The following is a 6,000-nucleotide window of genomic DNA, read 5'->3' as shown; positions in this document are numbered from 1 at the left end:
CGTGATCCTAAATTTTTTTTAGTGAAATTTGAGAAGAGAAGAGTGAAAACTCTACGTCAGGATGCCTTACCAGAGCGATAAGGAGACTGGGAGTTAAAACGAATTCCTAAACTCTCCGATATATAATTCCTAAATGACTCAAAACATTTTTCTAGACACAACTCGGCCGCTAATAACGATCAAGCAATGGGGCTCCTAAGGTCGGGGAAGGCTCTGATTACCAACTTGTAACACCCTCGATGCGACTATAGCTCCCACGTGTCGAGGCACGACTTAGAGACATAATCGCATTGAAGGCATATGTCGCAAGTTAGGCAATATTCACAACATCCCATGTAATATAATAATGAAAGGGGAGATAACATAGTTGGCTTACACTCGCCATGTCATTCAAGTACATAAATAACATTACATCATCCAAACACTCATGGCCCGACTACGGTGCCAAAATAAAAGATAACCCAACAAGCGACACGGTCCCGTTCACCCCCAACTGGGCACCACTACTGATCATCGGGAAAGGAAACATAGTAACGTTGAGAGTCTTCGTCGAACTCCCACTTGAGCTCATACGCGTCTCCTGGAGCGGAATCATCAGGCCCTGCATCTGGTGTAATAGTAATCTGTGAGCCACAGGGACTCACCAATCTCGCACCCTCATGATCAAGACTATTTAAGCTTAAAGGTATGGCAAGGTAAAATATAAGTGGAGCTGCAGCAAGCGACTAGCATATATGGTGGCTAACTTATTCGCAAAAGAGAGCGAGAAGAGGAGGCAAAGCACGAGCGAGAAACTAGAGAGCAACCTACGCAAACATTACTCCAACACCGTGTCCACTTCCCGGACTCCGCCGAGAAAAGGCCATCACGGTAACACACTCAGTTGATTCATTTTAATTAAGTTAAGGTTCAAGTTATCTACAACCGGACATTAACAAATTCCCATCTGCCCATAACCGCAGGCACGACTTTCGAAAGTCCAATCCCTGCAGGGGAGTCCCAACTTAGCCCATGACAAGCTCTCACAATCAACGAAGGAATAGACCTCCTCCCAAGACGTTCCGATCAGACTCGGTATCTCGGTAATTCAAGACACTTCGACAGGTTAAAACAAGACCAGCAACACCGCCCGAATGTGCCGACAAATCCCGATAGGAGCTGCACATACCTCATTCTCAGGGCACACTCAGATAGGTCAAGCTACGAGTAAAACCAACCCTCGAGTTTCCCCGAGGTGGCCCCGCAGGCTGCCCGGTTCGGACCAACACTCAAAGGAGCACTGGCCCGGGGGGGTTAAATAAGATGACCCTTGGGCTCCCGTAACCCAAGGGAAAAAGAGGCTTGGTGGCGAATGGTAAAACCAAGGTTGGGCATTGCTGGAAAAGCTTTAATCAAGGTGAACTATCAAGGGGTTCCCATTACAACCCAACCGCGTAAGGAACGCAAAAATCCGGGAACATAACACCGATATGACGGAAACTAGGGCGGCAAGAGTGGAACAAAACACTAGGTGAGAGGCCGAGCCTTCCACCCTTTACCAAGTACATAGATGCATTAAGATAACAATATAATATAATGATATACCAACAAGTAAATAAATGTTTCAACAAGAAATGGCCTTCAATCTTCACCTGCAACTAGCAACGCTATAAGAGGGGCTGAGCAAAGCGGTAACATAGCCAATCAACGGTTTGCTAGGACAATGGAGGGTTAGAGGCTTGACATGGCAATTTGGGAGGCTTGCAAGCAAGTGGTAGGCATCATAGCAATGGCATAGCAAAAGAGCGAGCAAACTAGCATAGCAAAGATAGTAGTGATTTCGAGGGTATGATCATCTTGCCTGCACAGTTGTCAGAGTTGACTGGATCCTCGAAAGCAAACTCAAGGGGCTCCTCGATAGCAAACTCGTCTCCCGGCTCTACCCAAAAAAGACAAACAAGCAACAAGGATACAATCAACCACGTGCAAGACCAAGCAATATGATGCAATGCTGATATGCTATGCGGAATGCAATGCGGGATGCAAAATGCAAGATATAACAGGAAATGCACGAACCTGGACTCAACTTGAAAAACCAAGTGTGCCAATGGAAAGATGGGACGAAATCGCTTGAAAACGATATAAAGAACGCCGGAATCGGAGTTACGGTTTGGAAATGGCAAGCGATTCAAAAATGACACCGGTCTGCGATTTACAACAAGTAGGCATCTAAATGCAACGAAATGAACATGCTACAACACCCAAACATGACAACAAAATACATGGCAGGGATGCATACAAGATGCTTAACAAAGATCTAGCACTGAGCTACGGCCAATTCATCCATTAACAGGTTCAAACAAGCATGGCAAAAATGCATATGGCAAACAGATCTCAGACTTAGTGAAATCAACACTTGTCTGGAATTTCAGATCAGGTAGCTCTCTTCGGAGCAACAAAACTACATGCTACAGGATCTGAAAATGGCAAAGTAAAGCATGGCATGGAGCTACTCAAAGAGCTTAACAAAAGTCCCTTAGTGACCTTGAGCCAAAAGGGATCAGAAAATACAATTGCAAGTATGTGAACATAGCAAAAACATAATCAGTTTTCAGACTTCGTGAAAACTGGCACATGCTGAAATTTAACTCAAGTAGGTATGTTTACGAGCTCGATGCACTCACTATGGTGCAAGTCATGGAAAGACAAGCATACACCCATCAAGAAGGCACAAAATGCAATCTAGACATTGCAAGAACAATAGCATAGCATGCACGGATCAACTACAACAACATCGGCAAAATTGCAAACAAGTTGACAATCTGCCCAGATTCACAAAGTAGCAAAAGTAGAGCTCGATTGACTCAAGCTAGGGTGCTCCATAATTGCAAACAAAGACATGGATGGATAGAGCAATACAATATTAACAAAACATCTTTACTAATCATCCTCAAAAGAGGCACAGATCACTAGTAAACAACAAGAACATATGGCATCATGAGATAAACAGCTCAAGGACTTAGTGGAAAAGCCATGTCCGTGAAAACAGAATTAACAAGTGCACCACTTTGCAAGCTTGCACAAGACACCACACACATCAAAAAAATACATGGGTTGCACCTCTGGAAAGATGACAAAACCCTTAACAAAACATATGTAGATCATCAGGGCATATCATGCACACATTAATCATGGCAAAAATGACAAAAACCTAAACGGGGTAGCAGATGTGACAATTATCTCAAGTAGCCCTCTTCTAACAGCATTTCGGGCATCAAGATGAACTCAAATGAAAATTATGCAATGGAATGAAATGATGTACTCTCCGAGATGAACATTTTGATATGCTATATGCATGAATCGGAGCTACGGATGCCAAGTTACGGAGCTACGAACATGTGCACATGGACTGAAAATATCTGGGACTTAGAAGAAAAAAACAACCCTCAGATCTAGGGTTTGACCGGCGCGCGAACCGAGGCGGCGGCGCGCACTGTAGACGGCCGGAGCGGGACGTTGCCGGAGGAGGTCGGGGAGGCGGCTGCCGGGGCGGCTCCGGCTGGCTCGGGTCGCCGGAGCGACGAGGGCGGCGGCACGGCGGCTTGACGAGGCGGGGAGGCGGCGATCGGCCGGGCGGACGGCGGATCCGGCCGGGCGGCAGGCGGCGGAGGCTGCTCCGGTGCGGCGGGCGGCGAGCGGCGGCGCGCCGGCGGGGAGGCGGCGGATGGCGGCGGGCGCGGGCGCGGCACTGTGGAGGAGGAGGGCGTGGGCGGCGCGGCGATGGGCCGGGGAGGGCCGGCTACGGGCCCGAGCGGGCTCCGACGGCGGTGGGAGGCGGCGGCCACTCAGGCTGCGCCACGTGGCGGCGGCGGGAGGCGTCCGGACATGTCCGTCGGCCGGGATTTGTCCGGCGCTGCGCGGCGGGTTGGATCTAGGGTTTGGGAGGAGGAGGAGACCCGGGATTTGGAATGGGGGAGGTATATATAGGCATAGAGGGAGCTAGGAGAGTCCAAATGAGGTGCGGTTTTCGGCCACGCGATCGTGATCGAACGCTCTAGATGATGGAGCAGAGTTAGGTGGGTTTTGGGCCAAATTGGAGGGGTGTTGGGCTGCAACACACACGAGGCCTTTTCGGTCCCTCGGTTAACCGTTGGAGTATCAAACGAAGTCCAAATGGTACGAAACTTGACAGGCGGTCTACCGGTAGTAAACCAAGGCTGCTTGGCAAGTCTTGGTCCAATCCGGAAATGTTTAATCCCCACACACGAAAGAAAGCTAGAAATGACCACCGGAGGAGAATGTAGCACCGGAATGCAAAACGGACAACGGGGAAAATGCTCGAATGCATGAGACGAACACGTATGCAAATGCAATGCACATGATGACATGATATGAGACGCATGACAACGACAACACACACGAAGACAAAGACCCGAACCCGAGGAAATAAATATAACTTAACGTCGGAAACGGCAAAAGTTGGAGTACAAATTGGGAAAGTTACATCCGGGGTGTTACACCGGTGCACCTCGGGTGTCTTCTGATTAACTTGTGGATCCCGCGATGAAAACCTCCGGAAAGGGTGCGGTAACAGTGGTCCTGGTTGTGAATGTGCCTGGCCCGGCCCGGCTCACGAGGGGCTCGCGAGGGGGTCAACCAATGTTAACCTTGGACGCAAAGCCAAAACCAGAACGCGAGAGATTGCTCGAACGAGACTAAACACCCCTTCCCCCAAACACACACAAGCACCGAGCTCAAATCGAACTTAAATCCAAATCGAAGACCTTCGTCAACAAGGAAAGGCAAAAGCAAAAGGCCGTGTCCGGCACCTAGTCTAGTCTTCGATGTCTTCTCACCAGTGCGGAGCTAAGTGCTACCACTGGGCATGGGCGGGAGCGCCCGAGGCCCGAGGGCGGCTCTCCGGAGACTCCGGGGCGTGTACATCCCCACTCATTATTACGTGAGAGTGTCACGGGGTGGCGAGCTTCACAGGCACTGGGCCTTTCTCATAGGTACTGGCCTTGATTCATATCGCCAGACGAGGGCCCTGCCTTGCGCCACACTCTGCCGCCATCGACGGCGACCGGAAACCAGGACGACGCCAATGAGGCAGAGTGGTCGCCAGCGGTTCCCCCGACGACCACGGGTCCCCTGCTGGGGGCAGGCCTTGGGGCACCTCCCCAACAGGGGCCTACCTCCTGAGAACGCCTTGCTCCGACCGCCGCGGTGACGAACCTGAATCTCGGCCCCTCTCCTGCAGCCCCCTGCGCCCTCCTCCTGAGGGGTATGAGGCTGCAGAATTGGGGCAGCCACCTACTGCGGAGACCTGTATCTCCTGCGACCCATGGTTAGCATAAGCTTGCTCTTGAGGGATGAGTGGTACCCGATAGTTGCCGGTGACGGTGTGGTCGTCGAGGTTCTCCTGGGGTTCCTGAAAGAGCTCAGCTCGTGGCGTCTCCTCGCCGCAGCCTGGCCCGAGGAATGAGCCTTGATCTTCTTCCAATGTGCACCCCTGATCCACCATGCGGGGCACATAAGCTTCCGGGGTCACCGCCCCGTGCGCCTCGCCGTAGCATCCCGTATGCCATGCAGCCTGGCTTGGAGCGCCATCTTGGGGGTGATGGCACGGCGGTCCACCGAGGCCAAAGGCCCCGGCGTGCACCCCATCACCAGCCTGAGAGGGGGCTGGCGTGACTTGCCGCCCGGTGCCGGTGGAGGTGTTGGCGCTCGACGGGCCCTGGAGTCCGCTGGAAGTTGCGCGCGTGCGCACGATGCCACCATGCGGCCCGCCTTGGGTCTGGGGTGGCAGCTGGACGCAGAAAGGAGGTGTTCCTGAGGCGGCGGCGTCCAGGAGCTTGGCTACTCGCTCCAACAACACGTCGTGGCCGCCTTCCAGTAGTCGGCACCGTAGCAGCTCTCGGGCCACCATGAGCGCGGCCCTGGAGTTTGCTTGCTCCCGTCGGGAGTACGACACTGTGGCCGCGGCGTGGTCTGAGGCCCTTGATGCGGCCTGCACATGCC

The sequence above is a fragment of the Triticum urartu genome, chromosome 2A (genome assembly GCF_056163025.1).
Source record: "Triticum urartu cultivar PI428250 chromosome 2A, HENAU_Tu73, whole genome shotgun sequence".
NCBI lineage: Eukaryota > Viridiplantae > Streptophyta > Magnoliopsida > Poales > Poaceae > Triticum > Triticum urartu.
This window is presented reverse-complemented; position numbering follows the sequence as displayed.